Genomic DNA, 25,214 nt, shown 5'->3' with positions numbered 1-25,214 from the left:
CTAAGCATATTTTGAAATTTCAGCCCAGAAGGGTGTTAACTGCTGTATTATTTAAGATTACTGAATTCTTCTATAACAGATAGGAGAAACAAATTAAGATGACAGATAAAACTAAGAATAGATAGTGAGTAGCTTGTGACAGTCCTTAGACAAGGATAAATTAAGTTCAGCCTAAATGTGCTGAATGTAGCTAAGAAGGGAGAAAAGGACCAAGTAATGGAGCTGAAGCTCCAAAACTTTGGCCACCTGATGTGAAGAGCCAGCTCATCAAAAAGACCCTGATGCTGGGAAAGTTGAGGACAGGAGGAGAAGGTGGCGACAGAGAATGATATGGATAGATATGAGTTTGAGCAAACTCCAGGAAATGGTGAAGGACAGGGAAGCCTGGTGTGCTGCAGTTGATGGGGTTGCAAAGAGTCGGACACAACTTAGCCACTGAACAACAAATTGTGCTGAACATAGCTAAGAATGGAGAAAAGGACCAATTAAGCCCTAAAGAGCCATGGGACCATAAATAGTATTTAAAGTTCTGTGACACGGAGTCTGGCCCCATGTATCTCCTACCTGAGATACACAGATAAAATCCAGAGCTGCTCAGTCAGTCATCAGTGACCCGCAGCTACTGGCTGGGAAAGCTTGACCAGTGCCTCTCTGATGGAGTAAGTGGGTGCTGGCTTCAGGGCTCTCAATGAACCCAGGTCCGCCCTACACTGTGGTCCTGGAAACCACACCATTGTCAGGGAAGGCTGATACTGCAGACACAGGAAAATGATGCATGAATGCTGTTTAATACTAGATCCAAGCACTGTGGCCTTTCCATTCTTCTTGCTCTGGTTTTTAAGCCAGTGAGCTCACTTCCTCTCCTTCCCCTTGAATTTGCCATCATTTATCAAAGCATGACCTGAGCGTCGTTTTTGGTTTGAGGACATTTCCATTCCACTGTTTCAGGGATGGTTTGCTTCTTGCACTTGGAGGTCACTGGCACTTCAGGAACAAATCCCACCAACACCATGTAAGTGAGACCCACTTGGTGATGCTTCCGGATCAGGTTAAAAATACCAAGTGGTTTCTCATTTTCACATTAGGTTATTTTAGGGAAAAAAAAGAAACTTCAATTGCAGGTCCAGGAGCTGTTGCTTGTGGATGATACTGGTTGCTTGTCTTTTATTTTGTTTGAGTCAACTGTCTCGGTTCTATTTCTAGCTCTTGGAGTGTCAAAATGTTTGTCCTCTTTGGACATTTACCACAGCAAAAGTCCCATCAAAACTTCACGACCTTAAAGCACTCTCTCCTTCTCTTATGTGAAATGCTTTCCCAGATGCTCTAGTATCAATATTTTGAAGGGGGCAGTAGTCTCATGTATAGCATGGAAAGCAGTGGAGCTCCCAGTGCTGTAGGCTGTTACATCCCCCAAGAGGAAAACAGAACTTGTGCTTTCCCTCTTAGCCTCTCCTCCTCCCCACATGCTCCCAGGATATGGGTTTACAGATGGACGTGAAATTTTTCCTCACTGTGTAAGCTTTCTTCACCAAGTCTGACATGTACAAACAGGAATTGCTGGAACACTAAGTCACATATGAATAATGAGAGAAAAGTCAAGTTTCTAGCTAAATCAGACAATTCCATTACTCAACTAAGCAGTTTTTCAGGCAATGAAATTTGTGTTTAGAATGCTAAAGTAATGGATCTACATTGCTCTAGACTTCTGAAAATAACACACGCAAAATAAATATTTTAGATCCCCAAGTGATGTGATTTATTAGGTGATTAGGCAGAAATAAAATCAACCGTCAAGTGAACACATTTTGTTTTTAAATAGAGTCTTCATGAGGAAACTGAGGATTAGAGCAAATAAATTAAAACACTGAGCCTTGGATATTTGGTATCCTATTGTCTCCTCAATTAAACCTTGGGAATATGATGAAAACTTTCAAATTGAGAAATATAGAGTGAAATATCTTTGACCTCTATGTCGTTCATGTCTACCTGTGAAGTTTTTTCCTTAAGCTCTTCCTAAGAAAGGGTAGACTCACAGCAGTAAGGGATGAAGGGACTCTCCAACATAGCCAAGTAGAGAAGCCAAATCTCCATCTGCGCTCAGGGGTAGCAGCTATGGCTAGGTGGCCCATAGGTTAAAAATATTCAGTAAATCAATGTCTTTGATATGTTACTCACCATGGAGATATTTCCAGGTGCAGTAAACCTTTTATAAGTCTAAATATTAGATGACAGCATTGTCACGGGTTCTATAGTTCCCATGTTATGTTAGACTTTTTATATGTATATAGTAATTTGGTGGAATAAAAAAATCATTAGGTGTATGATTATATCCTAGCTATATATCAATAGCTTTAAAAACTGTTCTGTTACATATTTTGACACCATGTAGACATAATATTAGCATCATTAATTAGTAAGTGTTTAAAATGTGAAATAAGTAACCTGATGGGACCAACCTCCACCAACAAACATGCAAACATCTTGTAAAAGAATTTTCTCTTCCTGTTACTCGAGAGAAAAAGAAAAGGATAGTAAACAAACAAGATCTACTGAGTATCTAGTATGTACAAGGCCCTCTGTGAACCTCTTTCATGCACATCTTTTCATGTAATCCTTATGTATCTCATTTTATTTCCTTTCTTCTCTTTGCTTTAGAGCTTCCTTCCAGTGTACAGGATACCATGAACTGACCATTTCACCACTATTTACTCACTATCCTCAAATGCTGGAAAAACTCAACTGACACTTGACTGGGGCCTTGATGAAGTGACAAGTGACCTGGTGATGATGATGTCATACCTTGATGAAGTGACAGTGACTTGGTAATTATGACGTCACACCTGGGCACGCCACAGACAGCACTGTTTTGCTTTTTATAGGAGAACTACACAAAGCCAATACCTATAACAGACAGTTAATGTTCATTGGGTTGATGAAATGAAAATTATATCATTTACAATTGAAAGCCCCAGTTACAGGACTAAATTAAATGTAAATTTAGAAGAAAAAAGAAAACAAATTATAATCACATTCAAATAAAATAGTCTACCAGTTATAAGGGCTTCCCTGGGGGCTCAGATGGTAAAGAATCTACCAGTTATAAGTTAAAATCTAAGATTTATTGGATATGTATTTTCCTTCCATTGATTGGTAATGAAATAACACTTCATTTTAAAACACGGAAATTGGTTTTATTATCCAATTAAACAATCAACTGTTATTTATTAAATGCTAACTACAGGTATTATATGTTTGAAATAGCTCAATTTTCTGATGTACCTATAGATAGATAGACAGTGAAATCGCTCAGTCATGTCCGACTCTTTGTGACCCCATGGAGCCAACCAGGCTCCTCCATCCATGGGATTTTCCAGGCAAGAATACTGGAGGGATCGAACCCGGGTCTCCCGCATTGTAGGCAGACGCTTTACCATCTGAGCCACCAGGGATGAACCTATAAGTTTCCTAATTGTTATGTGAATAAGTAGTAGTATTTTCAAAGACATTTTAAAGCTCTAATTGTCTGATATCTCTAATACCTAACAAGTCTTGAAAAAATACTATAAAACACCAATTAAAGATGAACTTTCCCTTTAATACATGTTTGCACAGCTACAGTAGAAACAGAAAAATTGAAAAATACATGGAGACAAGATACTGATTCAGTTCCATCCAGAACTGAATCCAGATACTCTAGAGAAATCTAAGTAATCTAAGCACTATTCAATATATTTTTATATCAACTGATGGGTGACTCATAATTATTGTCAATGAACCTAGGTAAACTTTCATTCTGAAATATATTATTAAAAGTAAATCCCTTTGAAAATGAATTGAAGTGTGAATCTGGGATTCACAGATTTACACATGGTCACTCTGATGGCTTTATTCATTTTAGAGAAGGCCATCACACAAACATTTCATTCAGTGGCCCCTCATTGTTCACAGAAGGAAAAAAAATCAATATCCTTTTTCTGGCATCCAAAGACCACCACATTTTGGATTCAATGTGACTTTAAACTTTTTTTTTTCACTATTTCAGTTTAAGTGCCCTGTGCTAGAAATAGAAAGTGTTAGTTGCTCAGTCATTTCCAACTCTCTGGGACCCCATGTACATGGCCTGCCAGGCTCCACGGTCCATGGAATTCTCTAGTCAAGAATATTGGAGTGGGTAGCCATTCCCTTCTCCAGGGACTCTTCCCAACCCAGGGATAGAACTTGGGTCTCCCTCATTGCAGGCAGGTCCTTTACTGTCTGAGCCACCAGGGAAGCCCACCTTGTGCTAGATCAAGCCTCAAATAGTGAGTGGTCTTTTGAGTTTTCTTTTAAAATGTTTTATTTTTTTAGAGTTGTTTTAGGTTCATAGTATAACTGAGTAGAAGGTACAGAGATTTCCCACATAACTTCTTTGCCACATACACACAGCTTCTTCCACCATCAAAACACTGCACCAGATGGTGCATTTGTAACAACTGATGACCTAACTTTGACATGTCATTTTTACCCAAACTCCATAGTTTACACTAGGGTTAACTCTTGGTGTTGTTCATTCAGTGAGTTTGGGAAATGTATAAAGACATGGGTCTGCTACATGATACTATCATACAGAATGGTTTAGTTGACCTAAAATTCTGTTTATATTCAACACTCCCTGCCTCTCAACTTCTGGCAACCACTGATTCTTTTACCATTTCCATAGTTTTGCCTTTTTCAGGAGGTTGTATAATTGGAATCGTATAGCTTGATGTATTTTCAGATTGGCTTCTTTCACTTAGTAATATACATTTAAGCTTCTTCATCTCTTTTTATGGTTTGATAGCTCATGTATTTTTAGGATTGACTAATATTCCACTGCATGATGTACCACAGTCTATTTATCCACCCACTTACTGAAGCAGACCTCAGTAACTTCTAAGTTTTGGCAGTTATGAATAGAGCTACTGCAAACATTTGTACAGGTGTTTGTGTGGACTTAGGTTTTCAACTCCCTTGGGTAGTTACTGAGAAATCATGGTTAGTTGGTCATATGGTAAGAATATGTTTGGTTTTGTAAGAAACTGCCAAAGTGTCTTCCAAAGTGGCTGTACCACTTTCCATTCTAACTGGCAATGAATGAGAGTTCCAGTCGCTCCACATTCTTTTCAGCATTTTGCTGTTGTTAGTTTTCCAGATTTTAACCATTCTATTAAGTATTAGCAATATCTTATTTAGTTTGTGTGCTTAGTTGCTCAGTCATGTCCAACTCTTTGCCACCTTATTGACTGTAGCCTGGCAGGCTCCTCTGTCCATGGGGATTCTCCAGGCAAGAATAGTGGAGTGGGTTGCCATACCCTTCTCCAGGGGATCTTCCCAACTCAGGGATCAAAACCAGGTCCCCTGCATTGCAGGTGGATTCTTTACTGTCTGAGCCACCAGGGAAGCCCCTTCCTTAGTGTGAAGTGAAAGTGAGTCACTCAGTCATGTCTGACTCTTTGCAATCCCATGAACTGTATCTCCAGGCCAGAATACTGGAGTGGGTAGCCGTTCCCTTCTCCAGGGGATCTTCCTAACTCAGGGATCGAACCCAGGTCTCCCACATTGTTTGTGGATTCTTTACCAGGTGAGCCACCAGGGAAACCCAAGAATACTGGAGTGGGTAGCCTATCCCTTCTCTAGGGAATCTTCCTGACCCAGGAATTGAACCAGGGTCTCCTGCATTGCAGGCAGATTCTTTGCCAGCTGAGCTACCAGGAAAATCCCCTAATGACATATGGTGTGGGACATCCTTTCATATGTTTATTGGCTATCTGTATGTATTCTTTGGTGATGTCTTATTCAGGTCACCTATTTTTAACATGTTTAAGAAATTTTTGTATATTTTTTTAAATGGATGAGTCCTTTTTAAAATATGCCTTTTACAAATATTTTCTCCCAGTCTATAGTTTGTTTTCACATCCTACTGATGTGCCTTTTGCAGTGCAGAAGTAAATGAAAGCTTTGAATTCCTGAGACAGATGAGAACACTGCCCTTAAATAAAATAATCTGGTATTTCTACCTGGAAGAGATTGTTTCCAAATTACTGTTGCTCTCTGAGCTCCCACTGGTTGTCCAGTGTTGTAGGACTGTGAATCTTCACTGGGGCTCCTACACTTCACAGGGCTGATGTTACTCTATAAAGAGACAGAGGATTTATCTTTCTCAGTTTGCACATTATCTCCAACTAGGCTAATAACAAGTCCTACCTTGACCTTAGAGATATAGGCTAGAATATTTGCCCTGAGGTAAGAACCTTACATTTCTCAAAAAAGTTTTTTTTGTTGTTGTTGTTCACTCTTCTAGATCTTCCTGAAGTTCATCAGCTCTGTCATTCCGCTTGAGTTAGGGATGTGTCATAAGCTCCATCCTGAGATACATATGCTCCCTGAATGGTGATGAATATTAGATAATCATTTGTTACACTTCTGTATTAACTATGTTGAGAAATAACAAAAAGGCTTGTTTTAGAAATGTATGGTAATGGGATGACATTATGAAAAGGTCTGAAAATCAGGTCCATTCCATCAAGATTTTTCAGATAAAACCAACAAAATGATAGAATTAAGACAGCATTATTGCCCCATATTTAATAACACTGGTGATAATGCGGGATTGATGCCACTTGATTTGATTTAAAATAAATGTGCTGATCATTATTTAAAATATGTGAGCACTGCATTTCCTGAGATTTCTGTTGAATTCACTCAAGGAGAGTCTTGAGGCTGATTTTGAGATACAGTGTAAAAAATTTGAGATAGGAGATATTATTATTAGAAATCATCATTTCAATGAAGTTTAATTTACAGAATGGTTTACTGCTCTGTGAAAAAAATGAAAAACATGAAATGTCTTTGACTACTGAGCTGTATTGATATACCTCCCCTCTCAGCAGACAAGAACTAAATCAGTTAACTGTGTCTTTTTAAAACTCCATAAGATTTAATGTGGCCAGGACATTTATGCTTCCTCCTCTATTAGGTGTGAACTCTACTAAAGGCTTATAAGGGTGTTTAGGGAGAAACAGAATACAATCTTTGCCAACCTGACTGAGTAAAGATTTATAGAGGAGGATTTGTATAACTTAAGTCAATAAAGTCCCCGAAAGGAGTAATTGGAACATCTGGAATCAATAATCTCATAGGACTAGTTTCCTCTCCTCAACTTCTCTTTTCTTTGCTTGCTGGCAGGTTATCCAGCCAATAATTCTAGGAAGTAATATTTGATTTGAGAATTGAAATATGTGTGGAGATGCAGCTGCAAACATCAGTTTAGGGTCAGAATGAGATCAACCATTCAGAGATTTAGGAGATGAGAATTGAAAATAAAATCATCTTATGTGTACTCTTCCAGCTACAAAATATATAGGACCATTGTAAGAAATAAGAGCATTATAAAAAATCATTATTGAAATGAAACACATAGATCTTCTATAGAAACGAATGGGTTTGAAAAGTCAAGATCATGTATTAACTGGATTTATCTCAATGAAGATCCGATTGCTGAAATACAAAGGAGCATTTTACCTTATCTCACAAAATACTTAATAAGTGAGCTCAGGAGTCAAAAAATTGCAAAAAAAAAAAAAAATTAAGTCCTTTTCTCCCTTCTTTTTTTGAATGTGGTATCACTATCTATCTAGCTGCTGAAGTCAGAAATGTGAGTCATCCTAGACTTGTTTCCTTACCATGCATTTTTCTAAATATAATAAATGAAACTGGGAGTTTGGAGCTTTTTTGTATTTAGTTTTGTTTTGATTTTGCTTCTCGGGTTAGTAGACTTAAAGTCGAGGAGGCGGGGATTTCTGCTTGTTTTTTTCGCATTGCCTAGCATCATACCTGAGTACCTGGTACTCAAAAGTATTTGTTGAAAACTGGATAGATTATAATCTCAGTGACATCAACAAGCAAGAAAACATGCAATAAAATCAATCTATATTGATCACAATATGGGAAAAATGCACAAGATTTGTCTTTTTTGGTGAGTCTGCTGCTGCTATGTTGCTTCAGTCGTGTCCGACTCTGTGCGACCCCATAGACGGCAGCCCACCAGGCTCCCCGTCCCTGGGATTCTCCAGGCAAGAACACTGGAGTGGGTTGCCATTTCCTTCTCCAATGCATGAAAGTAAAAAGTGAAAGTGAAGTCACCCATTCCTGTCCAATTCTTCGCGATCCCATGGACTGCAGCTCATCAGGCTCCTCCGTCCATGGGATTTTCCAGGCAAGAGTACTGGAGTGGGGTGCCATTGCCTTCTCCGTTGTTGAGTCTAGCCTTCCCAAATCAAAGTTTTCTCACCTGCAATGAGGTTAACAATAACACCAACACAAAAAGATGAATGTACAAATCACTGGTGCTCAAATCCTCTCCTCTCTCTTTTCACTTTGTCCTCATAATAGATTCTCATTGAAAAGGAGAAAGCAAGGATGATGGCACAATCAAGGGAAAACAGCTTCCCCGTGGCATGATTGAAGTAAAGATGGCAGCAGAGGCTCAGAGGAGCAACTGGAGTCCAGGTGAGATGGGATTAGGTGTGGGTGAAAAGTACCCCCACAGTGTGGGTGTCAGAGAATATGTTCTAGACAGGAACTATTCCTGGAAAATAATGGTCTAAGAAAGTAGACCCCTATACCTAACCCTAAACAGAAGCATTATTCAATGTAGGGTGACTAAGTGGCCTGGAGGGAGTCCACAGACCTCGGTTTATCCTTGTGCTTATTTGGATCAGAAGTTCTATCAAGAGTGCAGTCAGTTGAAACTGTGAATGATGATGGGTCCTAAAGTGGCTGCTAACTTAAATCATTTAACACAAGTCAGAGGTAGAGGGTGACATCAATTCTACAGACCGAAGTGACTGCCACTGAAATCAATAAAATGATTAAAGTCCTTTTATTAATATTCAGGACTGTCCACCCAAAATGACCATTACCTGCTGGGAACTAAAATCTCTAGGGATATGACAGAAAGGAAGGAAAAAGAGGGAGCAAAAGAAAAGGAACACATAGACTTGTAAAATTACAAAATATCAGGCTTTCCAAATCTCTTGATCAACCCCAGAATCACATTTTCAAAAGCACATAAAATTAGATATTTTCACTCTGACAGCAAAGACTATTTTGTTATTAATTACAATTTAAATGTTCATTCCAAGAGCAGAGGAGATTGCTTATTCATTAGCTACTTTAGTTATTTACTTATTAAGAGGTCTTTTAAAAGGGTTTCATTACAACAGAATTTTCCTGAATTCTGGTTCAGGGAAATTGTTGGTTCTTAGAAGGATATACATATTCTAGAGCTTTCATTCAACTCAGAAATCCAAGTTAGTTGTGCCAAAGTAATATAACATAAATTCTGATTAATGAGTATCAGTGTTGTTTTACAAAAAGTCATTTTAATTATGATCAAAGTGTGCAGTCACTGTGCTTATGCTTAAAATCTATAAAACCTTGTTGTCACCAGTTATTTATTTCATAAAAGATGCTTGTGGAGATTGATTACATTTGAATTGCCTTTTATTTCTGTTTACAACCCAGAAAGTTAAATGAGAATGCTGTCAGCATACTCTTTAATAAATTTAGAATATGCTCAAGTTTTAAAGATTCCCCCCAATACTTTGAGTTAGCTAGTAGGTATGGGGTATCTGTCAACAACTTGAACAGATCAATATGTCAGTTTCATAAATTTGAAATAAACTTCGCTTGTTCTGTTTTATTATGGTCCAATAGTCTTAGAAAATATGTAGTTTGGGATTTTCATCAAATTTTTGTGTTGTAAAAGTTCAATAATGAATTGTTAGATTAAGTAGGTGAATCTGGAATAATTTTTAGCAATTAAAAATTTTTAGAGTAGTTTTATTTTGGAACAATTAACAGAATTATTGCAGAGATAATGAGAATTGTTCCCTTATATCCTACACCCAATTCCCTCTACTGTTAACATTTTATATTAGAATGGTACATTTAAATTTAATTTAAAGTAAACTTTGATCACCTGGCTGAGGTTTGTTTGTTAGTTTTCTCTACTGTAATGTCAGTCTTACTTCCCCTTTTCCATAATACACTCTTTGGAAGAAACACATTATGCAAAACCCACCCTAACAGAGTGGGGAGCCATGCTCTGCTTCCTGCTGGGCAGAGGATTTACATAAATTATCTGGAATTCTTCTGTATAAGAGATATGTCTATTCTCTTCCATTTTCAAATGTGTCTCTTCCTTTGGCAGGTGAGTTCTTTACCAGCTGAGCCACCAGGAAAGCCACAATACTCTTTTATTTTCTTACTCAGATTGTTTTAGCTTTGGCCATTGGGGGATTTTTCAATTGGATCTTGTATCTGTTTGACATTTATCCCCATGATTGTGGATTTTTTTTTTCCTTCTTTGGAGCACTTTTCTCTCTATGGTACTACATGATGGTCCAGGCCCATCTTCTGGGTTACCCATCCCAGTCCCAGAATAAGTCATTTCTCCAAAGAGACCTGATTTTTCTTTTGGAGAGTAACATTAGACACCGAGATCTAGGTGCATCATTGCTACCAGAGTGTCACTGATTCTAGGTCTTCTCAGGTGACTTAGCAAGGAATTAGATGTGTATACCAGACTGTACGTATACACACATCTTGGATATGTCCATGTGTAGCCACTCTGTATTTGCATAAGCTAAATATGAGTTCATACTGATGTTTCCACTCTAATCCATTCTTCATGGTCAACCTAGTCTCTTTACATTGCTCATCTATAACTTTCTGTTAAAAGAGGAAGAAAACTCACCATTAACCTTCTATCTATTTAATTGTTGATTTTCAGCATACAATAGTTTCAGAATTGTTAACCTATAACCCCGTGGCAATCAACACTAGTAACTAAACTAGAGTGTTTTTTGTCCAATTCGTTTGCTCATGGTCTAATACAATGCACTCATTTCTAAAGTTACTTAAGGTAAGGTAAGGTAAGCCACTTCAGTCCTGTCCGACTCTGTGTGACCCCATAGATGGCAGCCCACCAGCCTCCCCTGTCCCTGGGATTCTCCAGGCAAGAACACTGGAGTGGGCTGTCATTTCCTTCTCCAATGCATGAAAGTGAAAAGTGAAAGTGAAGTCGCTCAGTCGTGTTCAACTCTTAGTGACCCCATGGACTGCAGCCTATCAGCCTCCTCCATCCATGGGATTTTCCAGGCAAGAGTACTGGAGTGGGGTGCATTAGGTCAGCCCATATTCCCGTATTGCCTAAAGTGATATTTGTTAAGACATTTAAATTACTTTGTCACATTCTCCATTCTATCCATTGTATGGATGCACCAGTTTTATTTATCCATTTACCTACTGAAAGGCATCTTGTTTGTTTTCAGTTATTGGTAATTATGACTAAAGCTTCTACAAATATTTGTGTGCAGGTGATTACGTGGATACAAGTTTTCAAACCAGTTGCGTAAATCTCTAGGAATGTGATTGCTGAAATGTGTGGCAAGATTATGTTTAAAGTTGTACGAAACACTCAAGAGGGAGGGGATTTTATATATATATATACTTACAGCTGATTCATGTTGCTATATGGCAGAAACCAACACAACACTGTAAAGCAATTATCTTCCAATTTAAAAAACAATTTACTAAAGCATAAAAAAAATAAAATTGTAAGAAACAGCCATACCATCTTCTATACTGTCTGTACTATTGTACATTCCCATCAGCAACAAAATGAGAGTTCCTATTGCTTTATTCATACCAGAAATGGCACTGCAGGCTTTTCATTTTTGGTTCTTTGCCATTATACTAGGCCTGTAGTATTTTTCTCAGTGTTGCTTTCTTGCAATTTCTTGATAACAAATGATGTTGAACAACTTTTAATTTGGAAGTTGAAACCAGAAGTAACCTGGATTCAATTGCTGCGTTTCATGCCAGATTGAATTCATGAAAGTTTTCACGAATACACTTTAAATCTGATTTATATTACGGAAGATTTTACTGACACATAATTGAGAAGATCATTTAATCTCAACACAGGATTCATCTGTCAGCATTGTGTGCTTTGTAAAATCCTACTTAGTGTCTGATTAGAATGCATGATATTGCTGAATATAATGAATCTGGGAGCACACCACCATTCCTCTCTACAGTGAGTCAATAATATGTCCAGTTGGTCACCTCCAAAGATCATGGAACTTCTAGTTATCAGAGTAAGATAATCTCTAAGAATTTATCAATTACCTAGTTAAGAGAATGTGAAATGCACTCCCAGAATGGATGAATGTATTATTTTTTTCCCCATTTTTTGTAACCCTAGTAGCAAATATATGAGATAGTTTAGGAAGTTTATCAATGATGGTCTCAGACGTTTGAGAGACACAAAAATAGAAATGTTACTAAAATGACTGAGAATTACAATATGAAATGGATCTTAATTTTCAGGACCTTGACAATCTCTTTTTCAAATTACACAAATATTTTTATTTTTAAATAACCATGTAATTTTAACAGAATTTAGATTGTTAGAAGGCAGTTTTGACAACCTGTTTTGAACTGGCACTGCATAAAACCACACTGCACTAAGTGAGAGAGTCATTTCCTAGGCAGGTTGATAAGAAGTCTAGGGGTCCCCAAGGAGAGAGGGGTCTGGAATTCTCAAGGAGGAAGAAAGGACAAACTTTTCTTTCCTCTACATTCCTCAGCATCATGTATCCTGCCTGAGCACAGTCTCTGGATTAAACCTTCTAGCTAATCCTGTTACCTTAAAATGTAAATTATGGGAGTAGGTCTGGTCTTTACAAGGATTATATAACAATAATGTATCCTGCCTGAGGACAGTCTCTGGATTAAACTTTATGGCTAATCCTGTTATCTTAAAATGTAAATTATGGGAGTAGGTCTGGTGAGGTCTTTACAACCTCCAGACATTCTTTGGATTCATTGGAGAGTATATAACTCCATTGCTAACACTAGTAAGGGGGTACTCTTTCTGCCCCCTTCTGATGCCTATGTCAGAAGCTTTCTCTATCTCCTTTATACTTTAATAAAACTTTATTACACAAAAGTTCTGAGCAATCAAGCCTCCTCTCTGGCCCCAGATTGAATTCTTCTCCTCTGGAAGCCAAGAATCCCAGCTTCTTTGCTTGGTCTTTGCGTGGTTCAGCAACAACCTTTCAGGAGCAGGCTGGTGGAATCCATATCCTTAGGCAGGGAAGCTGAATTTTTCCCAAAGACCAGCTAGAAAGTTCAGGTCAGTTCAGTCTCTCAGTCATGTCTGACTCTTTGTGACCCCATGGACTGCAGCACACCAGGCTTCCCTGTCCATCACCAACTCCCAGAACTTGCTCAAACTCATGTCTATTGAGTTAGTGATGCCATCCAACTATCTCATCCTCTGCTGTCCCTTCTCCTCCTGCCTTCGATCTTTCCCAGCATCAGGGTCTTTTCCAATGAGTCAGTTCTTTGCATCAGGTGGCCAAAGTATTGGAGTTACAATTTCAGCATCAGTCCTTCCAATGAATATCCAGGACCAACTTCCTTTAAGATTGTCTGGTTTGATATCCTTGCAGTCCAAGGGACTCTTAAGAGTCTTCTCCAACACCACAATTCAAAAGCTAGAAAAGCTAGACACAACTAGGAAAGCTAGAAAAGGCCAAGTTGTAAATGTATGTGGTCCTTCTAACTATCCATTTCTTTTATGAAAGTGAGAAACATCTAAACAAAAGCAATAGCAATAACCAACAGTCCTTTCTTCAGGTTCTACATAATTTTTGAGGGGAAGGTTAATTTCTAGCATGTAATAAAATACACCAGAGAAGGCAATGGCACCCCACTCCAGTACTCTTGCCTAGAAAATCCCATGGATGGAGGAGCCTGGTAGGCTGCAGTCCATGAGGTCTCGAAGAGTCGGACATGACTGAGCGACTTCACTTTCACTTTTCACTTTCATGCATTGGAGAAGGAAATGGCAACCCACCCCAGTGTTCTTGCCTGGAGAATCCCAGGGATGGGGGAGCCTGGTGGGCTGCCATCTATGGGGCCGCACAGAGTCAGACACGACTGAAGCGACTTAGCAATAAAATACACAAAATTATAATAGATATATTTTATGTTATAAGTGAATGTTCTTTCTAAAATTTTATCTAACAGTTACATCATGTTAAAAGATGGTCAGTTTCTACTGATACATGGGAGTTAGGAATAAGCAAAAGAAAAATTAAATAAATAAAAACAACCAAAGAGAAGCATTGCAATAATTTGAAATGTTTTTCACAGCTGCCAATATCATTTCATTCTGTCACGAAAACCCTTGTTCTTATGTGCTAGGCACTGACCTCAGGAACAATTAGGGAGTATGTTTCTTTGAGCTGGATAATTAAATGCCAAGAAAACTCACAACTTGATATGTAATTCACTCAACATCTTGTTGTTTGAAGGAGCCAATGTTCCTGTGTAGGATGGATTGAATTCCTAACAACATCTGGCATGAGCAGTGGACTTGGCCCTCACCATAATAGCATTACATTCATGGTCGGAATGACAGCTAAATGGATGGATGGAGCCTGTCTCTAACAGGGCAGATCTGTGGCTACAGCATAATGAATCAGAATGTTATAACCTCTGGTCACATACACCCTGGCCTGTTGCTCCTTACAAGCTCTATCAGGGGACAGGGAGTAAATTCCTGTTGTCAGATCTAATGGTGAAAAATTCTGGCTTCTAACTTACTGGGAAAGCAAAGTAGAATTTCCATTCCAATAATCTGGATCAAAACACTTTCTGATCGCTGTGGTCAATTTATTCTGTCACTTAATTAAACCCAAAGCATTGCAAATCGCATAAGTAAGCAAAGGCAAGACTGTCTCCTCAACCTTGAAACCCAGTCCTTAAGACAAGTATCTTATTAAGTTAGTTAAGTTCTAGGACATGCATTACAGGAGGTTTTCTCTAGGGCTTTTTTGGGGGTTAAATAGGGATTAAAGCAAATGGCAAACAAAGTCACAATTAAGAGTTACAAGTGAAATTGAAATGCAAGAGCAAATTCATACAAAGTGATAAAAAGCAAAAATTCCCACCAAAGAAGCTCTCCCACACAAAGAAAAAAGATCCAAGTTCTGAGAAAAGGAATAGCAAAATAGCTCACATTGTTTAAAATTTTCCTTAAGCTCGGAAAGTAAAGTATATATTTTCTGAGTTGGAAACCCTTGGATGTTGGGAAAAATTTGTCTAAAGTTTGAAAGTGTGTTTGTTTGCAGTATATTGCTTTCTTTTTCTTCAACATATGCAAGCTTTAGCAAAGTCCAGAATAAAACAAAGGAGAACCACAAAAGCTGTGTGCCCTTTGTTGATGGCTACTCATCACTCTTAGGTGCGTCCAAAATTAGTATTTGTTCATGACGGTGGAATGCCTTTGTCATCCACACACTGTCATGATTTAGGCTGCCCTGTGTTCTGTGCACTTCCACAGGGAGAATTACAGCCGGGTCATGTTTGCAAACATGTTTAGGTGTCTACATGGAATGAATAGTTCCATACTGCCTTGCACTTTTCATTCTTTTGGAGTTTTGAAGACACGATGATATGTCCCAAGAGAGTAGCCGTTTCCTGATGAAATGTGTTTATTAAGGAAACGTGCATAAACTCTATGGGGAGGTAGACAGCTCACTTTCAAGGAGACTAACAGATTAGAAGAGATGGCATAATGATGGTTCTCTGCCACACAGAGCACAATGTGTGCTCTGTATTTTTTGAAAGGACTGAAACTATTATTTGGGTATTTTTCAGGTTAATTTGCAATAGTTCCACTAGGAGGAAATCATTCAGGATGCATTATACAAATTGTTACACAATTGAAAAATGAACATGAGGGTTTTAGCGTCCTACAAGTTGCTCTAAAACACATGTTCTGGAAAAATGGTGTAGGAAAAAGAGAGAGAGAATGAATCTCTACTCATTCTTTCCAAAGAGTTAAAATTAGGTTGATTCAACAAGTGCTTATAAAAAATGATTGTTCAGATCAGATCAGTCACTCAGTTGTGTCCGACTCTTTGCAACCCCATGAATCACAGCACGCCAGGCCTCCCTGTCCATCACCAACACCGGAGTTCACTGAGACTCAAAGGCCATCGAGTCAGTGATGCCATCCAGCCATCTCATCCTCTGTCGTCCCCTTCTCCTCCTGCCCCCAATCCCTCCCAGCATCAGAGTCTTTTCCAATGAGTCAACTCTTAGCATGAGGTGGCCAAAGTACTGGAGTTTCAGCTTTAGCATCAGTCCTTCCAAAGAAATCCCAGGGCTGATCTCCTTCAGAATGGACTGGTTGGATCTCCTTGCAGTCCAAGGGACTCTCAAGAGTCTTCTCCAACACCACAGTTCAAAGGCATCAATTCTTCGGCGCTCAGCCTTCTTCACAGTCCAACTCTCACATCCGTACACGACCACAGGAAAAACCATAGCCTTGACTAGACGGACCTTTGTTGGCAAAGTAATGTCTCTGCTTTTGAATATGCTATCTAGGTTGGTCATAACTTTCCTTCCAAGGAGTAAGCGTCTTTTAATTTCATGGCTGCAGTCACCATCTGTAGTGATTTTGGAGACCAGAAAAATAAAGTCTGACACTGTTTCCACTGTTTCCCCATCCATTTCCCATGAAGTGATGGGACCGGATGCCATGATCTTTGTTTTCTGAATGTTGAGCTTTAAGCCAACTTTTTCACTCTCCACTTTCACTTTCATCAAGAGGCTTTTTAGTTCCTCTTCACTTTCTGCCATAAGGGTGGTGTCATCTGCATATCTGAGGTTATTGATATTTCTCCTGGCAATCTTGATTGATGGTTGCATAGTTGTAAAAACTGTGAAAGTTCATCTGAATTTTTGCTCTGATCAGTAAACCTAGAGTATTTTAAAGCATCTTAAAATGTTTAATGCGCTGTGCTCAGTTGTGTCCGACATTTTGCAGCCCCATGCTCCTCTGTCCATGAGATTATCCTGGCAAAAATACTGGAGTGGGTTGCCGTTTCCTACCCCAGGGAATCTTTGACCAGGGATCGAACCCACATCTCTTTTTGTATCCTGCATTGGCAGGTGGATTCTCTACCACTGCACCACAAAAAAAGAGTCTGACAGTTTGGGGTTAAAGGTAGTTGATAGTTATCTGGGAGCACTATTTAATTTCTCTGTTTTGTGTGTAAGAGAAGGTTTTGGAGCAACTGAATAGATTTTGGAGAATAAGAAAGTGAATGAGCTGTAAGAAGGTAACCACAGTGAGAGCGAAAGTATTAGAAGATATCAGTGCTAGAGAAATTCCAGATTGCAGTGAAGTTCAGGGAGTAGGTTGGCACAGTGGAGTGGGAATGGAGACCATCCACACAGAGGAATTCAGTGGTTACATTAGGGAGTTGAATAGAAATTGGCCAGGGACTGTAATAGGCTAGAAAGACATCCTTGAGGCAGGGATAAAAGAAGACCAAAAAGTAGGAGGATGGCAAAAAAAGATCCTGTCATGCCAGACAAAAATAAAGGAGGTTGTTTTATTTGTTCTTTTTTTTTTTTTTGGTATTTGTCCAGCTTACTAGTAAATATCTGAGTAGTAGCAAATGTAAACAAGAAAAGTGATAGCTCTGTGTCTTATTCTTGGTCTTATTGTTTGGAAAGTAACATAATAAGTAACTTATACTGGAAAGGGCTGCAGGGAAGTACATGTTCCTTTGTAATAGCCAGGTTTCTGAAATAGAAAAGATAGAGGATTGGAGGGATATTTAGATGAGAGGCTTGGTTGGACGTTAAGCACACGAAGAAATAGTTTGGGGAAGAATAATATGGCAGAATTCGAGTAGAAATACAGAAGAGGATATATTCTTGGTTTATATTTTAGTGGTAGCCCAGGACAAAGGCAATGAGAGTATAGTGCATTTTAATTCTAACTGAAAACCATGGCATGAAAATCCCTCTCCCCCTACAAAGATGAATCTACTGGATGATGTCAAGTCATCAGTTTTTGTAACTATAAAAAAGTTATTTTTTTTTCAACAAAGCTTAGACTTGTTCATTCTGGGTAAGATATAAGAGGGCTCAGGAAGCACATATGGGCATTGAGAGTCACTCATTTACATGTAAACAGTGTTATTAAATTGCTAGCTTTTGCACTTGACTTTAGACATTTTATGGGTTACTTTTTAGTGAGTCAATCTGAGGACCACACTGCCATTTGACATTGTTTCTCTCTAAACATTGATTAACATTTCAAAACATCCGATCATGTAATAAATTTGCAGAAGCTAACTCATTAATAAGCTGAGGATGTATTGTAGTACCAAGATTTGTGGTATTGGTTGTGAAAAAAGGAACCACACTAAACTAGAGAAGTCAATATTGATATGTGTTGTGGAGGAGGATTCCTCAGTGGATTATATCCTTTTCTTTGGTGTCAGAAACTTCCTGTGGAATTATCTTTTCTTGGATGATTTGTGAATAATTTGACACATGATTTTAAACAATGGGCAATTCCTTTGATTGGCATAAGGTGCCTATTGTGATAATCTTAGTGTGTGGATAGTTTAGCCTTTCAAATTTCTCATTTCTTGATTTTCTCCAAAATAATTTCTTATTTACCAGTTATCCCATGACTTTCCAAGCACATGAGTCACTTACTATGACTTACATAGATGGGATATTGCAGGATTACACAGGTGTCCAGCCGTCTGTGTAGTTTTCAGTCAATTCGGTCACTCAGTCGTGTCCGACTCTTTGAGACCCCATGAATCACAGCACGCCAGGCCTTCCTGTCCATCACCAACTCCCAGAGTTCACTCAAACTCATGTCCATCGAGTCAGTGATGCCATCCAGCCATCTCATCCTCTGTCGTCGCCTTCTCCTCCTGCCTCCAATGCCTCTGAGCATCAGGGTCTTTTCCAATGAGTCAACTCTTCACATGAGGTGGCCAAAGTATTGGAGTTTCAGCTTCAGCCTCAGTCCTTCCAAAGAACACCCAGGACTGATCTCCTTTAGGATGGACTGGTTGGATCTCCTTGCAGTCCAAGGGACTCTCAAGAGTCTTCTCCAACACCACAGTTCAAAAGCATCAATTCTTCAGCACACAGCTTTCTTCACAGTCCAACTCTCACATCCATATATGACCACTGGAAAAACCATAGCCTTGACAGGATGGACCTTTGTTGGCAAAATAATATCTCTGCGTTTCAATATGCTGTCTAGGTTGATCATAACTTTCCTTCCAAGGAGTAAGTGTCTTTTAATTTCATGGATGCAATCATCATCTGCAGTGATTTCCGACCAAAGAAAATAATAAAGTCTGACACTGTTTCCGTTGTTTCCCCATCTATTTCCCATGAAGTGATGGGACCAGATGCCATGATCTTCGTTTTCTGAATGTTGAGCTTTAAGCCAACTTTTTCACTTTCCTCTTTCACTTCCATCAAGAGGCTTTTGAGTTCCTCTTCACTTTCTGCCATAAGGGTGGTGTCATCTGCATATCTGAGGTTATTGAGATTTCTCCTGGCAATCTTGATTCCAGCTTGTGCTTCTTCCAACCCAGCGTTTCTCATGATGTACTCTGCATAGAAGTTAAATAAGCAGGGTGACAATATACAGCCTTGATGTACTCCTTTCCCTATTTGGAACCAGTCTGTTGTTCTATGTCCAGTTCTAACTGTTGCTTCCTGACCTGCATACAGGTTTCTGAAGAGGCAGGTCAGGTGGTCTGGTATTCCCATCTCTTTCAGAATTTTCCACAGTTTATTGTGACCCACACAATCAAAGGCTTTGGCATAGTCAATAAAGCAGAAATAGATGTTTTTCTGGAACTCTCTTGCTTTTTCCATGATCCATTGGTTGTTGGCAATTTGATCTCTGGTTCCTCTGCCTTTTCTTAAACCAGCTTGAACATCTGGAAGTTCACGGTTCACGGACTTCTGAAGCCTGGCTTGGAGAATTTTGAGCATTACTAGCGTGTGAGATGAGTACAATTGTGCAGTAGTTTGAGCATTCTTTGACATTGCCTTTCTTTGTGATTGGAATGCAAACTGACCTTTTCCAGTCCTGTGGCCACTGCTGAGTTTTCCAAATTTGCGGCATATTGAGTGCAGCATTTTAACAGCATCATCTTTCAGGATTTGAAATAGCGCAACTGGAATTCCATCACCTCCACTAGCTTTGTTCGTAGTGATGCTTTCTAAGACCCACTTGACTTCATATTCCAGATGTCTGGCTTTAGGTCAGTGATCACACCATCGTGATTATATGGGTCGTGAAGATCTTTTTGTACAGTTCTTCTGTTTATTCTTGCCACCTCTTCTTAATATTTTCTGCTTCTGTTAGGTCCATACCATTTCAGTCCTTTATCGAGCCCATCTTTTCATGAATTGTTCCCTTGGTATCTCTGATTTTCTTGAAGAGATCTCTAGTCTTTCCCATTCTATTATTTTCCTCTATTTCTTTGCATTGATCACTGAGGAAGGCTTTCTTATCTCTCCTTGCTATTCTTTGGAACTCTGCATTCAGATGCTTATATCTTTCCTTTTCTCCTTTGCTTTTCACTTCTCTTCTTTTCATAGCTATTTGTAAGGCCTCCCCAGAGAGCCATTTTGCTTTTTTGCATTTCTTTTCCATGGGGATGGTCTTGATCCCTATCTCCTGTACAATGTCACAAATCTCCATCCATAGTTCATCAGGAACTCTATCTATCAGATCTAGTGCCTTAAATCTATGTCTCATTTCCATTGTATAATCATAACGGATTTGATTTAGGTCATACCTGAACGGTCTAATGGCTTTCCCTACTTTCTTCAATTTCAGTCTGAATTTGGCAATAAGGAGTTCATGATCTGAGCCATAGTCAGCTCCTGGTCTTGTTTTTGTTAACTGTCTAGAGCTTTTCCATCTTTGGCTGCAAAGAATATAACCAATCTGATATTGGTGTTGACCACCTGGTAATGTCCATGTGTAGAGTCTTCTCTTGTGTTGTTGGAAGAGGGTGTTTACTATGACCAGTGCGTTCTCTTGGCAAAACTGTATTAGCCTTTGCCCTGCTTCATTCTGTATTCCAAGGCCAAATTTGCCTGTTACCCCAGGTGTTTCTTGACTTCCTACTTTTGCATTCCAGTCCCCTATAATGATAAGAACATCTTTTTTGGGTGTTACTTCTTAAAGGTCTTGTAGGTCTTCATAGAACCGTCCAACTTCAGCTTCTGCAGCGTTACTGGGTGGGGCATAGACTTGGATTGCTGTGATATTGAATGGTTTGCCTTGGAAACGAACAGATATCATTCTGTTATTTTTGAGATTGCATCCAAGTACTGCTTTTCAGACTCTTTTGTTGACCATGATGGCTACTCCATTTCTTCTAAGGGATTCCTGCCCCCAGTAGTAGATATAATGGTCATCTGAGTTAAATTCACCCATTCCAGTCCATTTTAGTTCACTGATTCCTAGAATGTCAACATTCACTCTTGACATCTGCTGTTTGACCACTTCCAATTTGCCTTGATTCATGGACCTGACATTCCAGGTTCCTATGCAATATTTCTCTTTACAGCATTGGACCTTGCTTCTATCACCAGTTACATCCATAGCTGGGTATTGTTTTTGCTTTGGCTCCATCCCTTCATTCTTTCTGGAGTTATTTCTCCACTGATCTCCAGTAGCATATTGGGCACCTACCGACCTGGGGATTTTCTCTTTCAGTATCCTATCATTTTGCCTTTCATACTTATGGTAACAGAAATAAAAAATCCCCTGAAGTCAGCTAATATCTCCTTTCCGGTTTGTAGCAGAGCTTGAAATTCCATTCCAGAGATATATTGCTTAAGTTCATTGGTGCTTAAGTGTAACTTAAAATTAGCTTATATGGTACTAAATTATTTTGATAAATAGCACAGAACAGTACAGTGGGACAAGCGATCACAATGACAGAATCTCCCAGGGTAGCAGATTTCAAGTATTGCTTCTCAGTGTATTTCTTGGTGATGTTTTGATTTCGATGGCTCCATAAATGTCACATTTAAAGTTTTTATCATTTGTATAGATACTTATTTTTATAAAACTCACTTTTCTGACCCTGTGGCATGAGGCCTGATATCACAAAGTCTATGTATGTTAGTCTGGAAAAAGAAAGCAATATAGATTTTTAAAAAATGATTTGCTTTGCTTCATCTTCCTTCTCCCCTAATGTTTATGTTTATGTAGGGAATTCAGGCAATGAGAGCATGGAGAGGATGCTGTCTTGTCTGTGCTCTGCAAATAAGGGCCCTCACTTGAGATCATCCCCAAATGACACCTTAAGAGGAAAGATAAAAGTGTAGCCCGAGACTGAATTTCTGTGTAAAGCTAAAAGAATAACGTGTCTGGAAGGCAAAGGGGCTGAGAGAATGGAGTAAATGGAAATGGATTAGGTATGATACCAACACAGCAGAATGAAGCTGCTCATTCTTCCAGAAGTGTTCATGTTCTTGTCATAGGACTTCCCTGGTGGCTCAGATGGTTAAGAATCTGCCTACAATGCAGGAGACCTGGCTTTGGTTCCCGGGTCAGGAGATCTTCTGGAGTAGGGAATGGCAATCCATTCTTGTATTCTTGCCTGGAGAATCCCATGGACAGAGGAGCCTGGTGGGCCCCAGTCCATGGATCGCAAAGAGTCATGTCCATAACTGAATGCTAACACTTTTCATGTTCTTGTCAGAAATATGTTGATATGTTAATAATTGTGAAGATTCATCATCATAGATTGTAGAATTCTATAGATAGGATTGACACATGAGACATTTAATCCATCATATTTCACAGATAAAAGAATAGAGGTATGGAGAGGCTGCTCCAATTTAATTTCATTAAATACATATATGTATGTAAATAATAATATATTTAATATATATTCTTAATATATTTAAAAATAACAGTATACACTGAAAGGGGAAAAAATATCAAAAAGGCCAGATTCTTTCCTGGGGCTTATTATGTCATGAGTAGAAGACGACAAGCACAAAGAACAAATGTAATGGATGCTACAGTGGAAGAGCAACAATTGTGAGGAATCTCGGAGTGGAAAAGTATAACTTTGAACTCCAGGGGCCCAGGGAATCACAAGGTGTCTTCTGAGCTGAGTTTAAATGACAGAGACTGCAAAGAGTATTTCAGGCAGGATGATTTGGGAGGTACCGCCCTCCCTCACTATTAGCTGATTTCACTGGGTAATCAAATTCCCTCACTCCAGAGTTTTCTCCACTCTTGCTGTCTGTCCAAACACATTTATCTGTTAGTGTGCCTCTTTCCTCTAAGATTGGCCTTAAAAAGTTTATTCTAATGAGAAATTAAGGGTTCGTGTTTAGATTGAAGGGATAAAGGCAATAGGGGTGGATTTTATACTTGCAGCAGAGACTGAATCATAGGTAATGGCAGAACATAAGAAAGAGGGTGAAGTTGATGAAGGAGAAAAATTTTAGGGGAAAAAATTATGTGTTTGCCCATATGGAGTGTATGTGTTCAGATATATCTCCACTTCAGTGATTACAATAGTATTATTTACTATTTTGGTTCTTCCTGTGTTTTTTAGTAACCCCAAACCACTTGTCAATATTTAGTTTCCATTCAGTAAGCTCAACATGAATCACTTCATTTCAAAATATATTGTTCTTCCATCTCAGTAGTTTTCTTCATATGTTGCACCAATACCTTGATCAGAAAACAAAACAGAATTGAAAATATTGTTTACTGCATTCAGATCCCTGTCATGTTTCTGAGAAAAAAGTGTGTTTTTTTTTTTTGCATTATCCACAAAAGAATAAATATGTGATTACCAGACAATCATCACTTTAACAAAATTCTAAACACATTGGCTGAATTTGGTTAATTTTTGTCTTTCCTTAAGTAGAAAACACTTCTGAATAACACTGCTAGTTCAACTGGGAGTGTGAGAGGCACACTTTTTTGCATGGCTTTTAATCCTTGAACTACATAAATTATTTTTAAAAATCAACAAAATCTCTCACCCTTAACAGAGCCTTTTTATGATGCTATTAAAAAAATAGTTTTCTGTTATAAGTGGTCTCCTAGTTTACCTAGGTGTTTAAAGTAAACAAAAACCTTGCCAAAAAACAATTTATCTCGATGCTATTGCAGTAAGAATGAAACCAAGGGGTTTCATTGGCCCCCGGAGCCTGCAGGAACCCACCGGCTTGAGGGACAAGGGTGTGGCCCAAACAGTGAGAGTCCTTTGTCAGTATTTAAATATCCCAGTTTTCTGGCTCCTTGAGGGGAAAGATGATTACAGATTTCTTAGAGATTCTTCTAAGAAATTCTTAGAAGAAGCACATCAATTCTTCGGCGCTCAGCTTTCTTTATAGTCCAACTCTCACATCCACACATGACCACTGGAAAAACCATAGCTTTGACTAGATGGACCTATGTTGGTAACGTAATGTCTCTGCTTTTTAATATTCTGTCTAGGTTGGTCATAGCTTTTCTTCCAAGGAGCAAGCGTCTTTTAATTTCATGGCTACAGTCACCATCTACAGTGATTTTAGAGCCCCAAAAAGTAAAGTCTGTTATTGTTTCCCTTGTTTCCCCATTTATTTGCCATGAAGTGTTGGGACCAGATGCCATGATCTTAATTTTCTGAATGTGGAGTTTTAGCCAACTTTTTCACTTTCATCAAGAGGATCTTTAGTTCTTCTTCGCTTTCTGCCATAAGTGTGGTGCCATCTGCATATCTGAGGTTATTGATATTTCTCCCAGCAATCTTGATTCCAGCTCGTGCTTCTTCCAGCCCAGTGTTTCTCATGATGTACTCTGCATATAAGTTAAATAAGCAGGGTGACAATATACAGCCTTGACGTACTCCTTTCCCTATTTGGAACCAGTCTGTTGTTCCAAGTCCAGTTCTAGCTGTTGCTTCCTGACCTGCATACAGATTTCTCAAGAGGCAGGTCAGGTGGTCTGGTATTCCCATCTCTTTCAGAATTTCCCACAGTTTATTGTGATCCACACAGTCAAAGGCTTTGGCATAGTCAATAAAGCAGAAATAGATGTTTTTCTGGAACTCTCTTCTTTTTCGATGATCCAACAGATGTTGGCAATTTGATCTCTGGTTCCTCTGCCTTTTCTAAATCCAGCTTGAACATCTGGAAGTTCACGGTTCACATACTGTTGAAGCCTGTCTTGGAGAATTTTGAGCATTACCTTGCTAGAGTGTGAGATGAATGCAGTTGTGGGGTAGTTTGAGCATTCTTTG

The sequence above is a fragment of the Bos javanicus genome, chromosome 13 (assembly GCF_032452875.1).
Source record: "Bos javanicus breed banteng chromosome 13, ARS-OSU_banteng_1.0, whole genome shotgun sequence".
Classification (NCBI taxonomy): domain Eukaryota; kingdom Metazoa; phylum Chordata; class Mammalia; order Artiodactyla; family Bovidae; genus Bos; species Bos javanicus.
Note: the sequence above shows the minus strand (reverse complement) of the source record.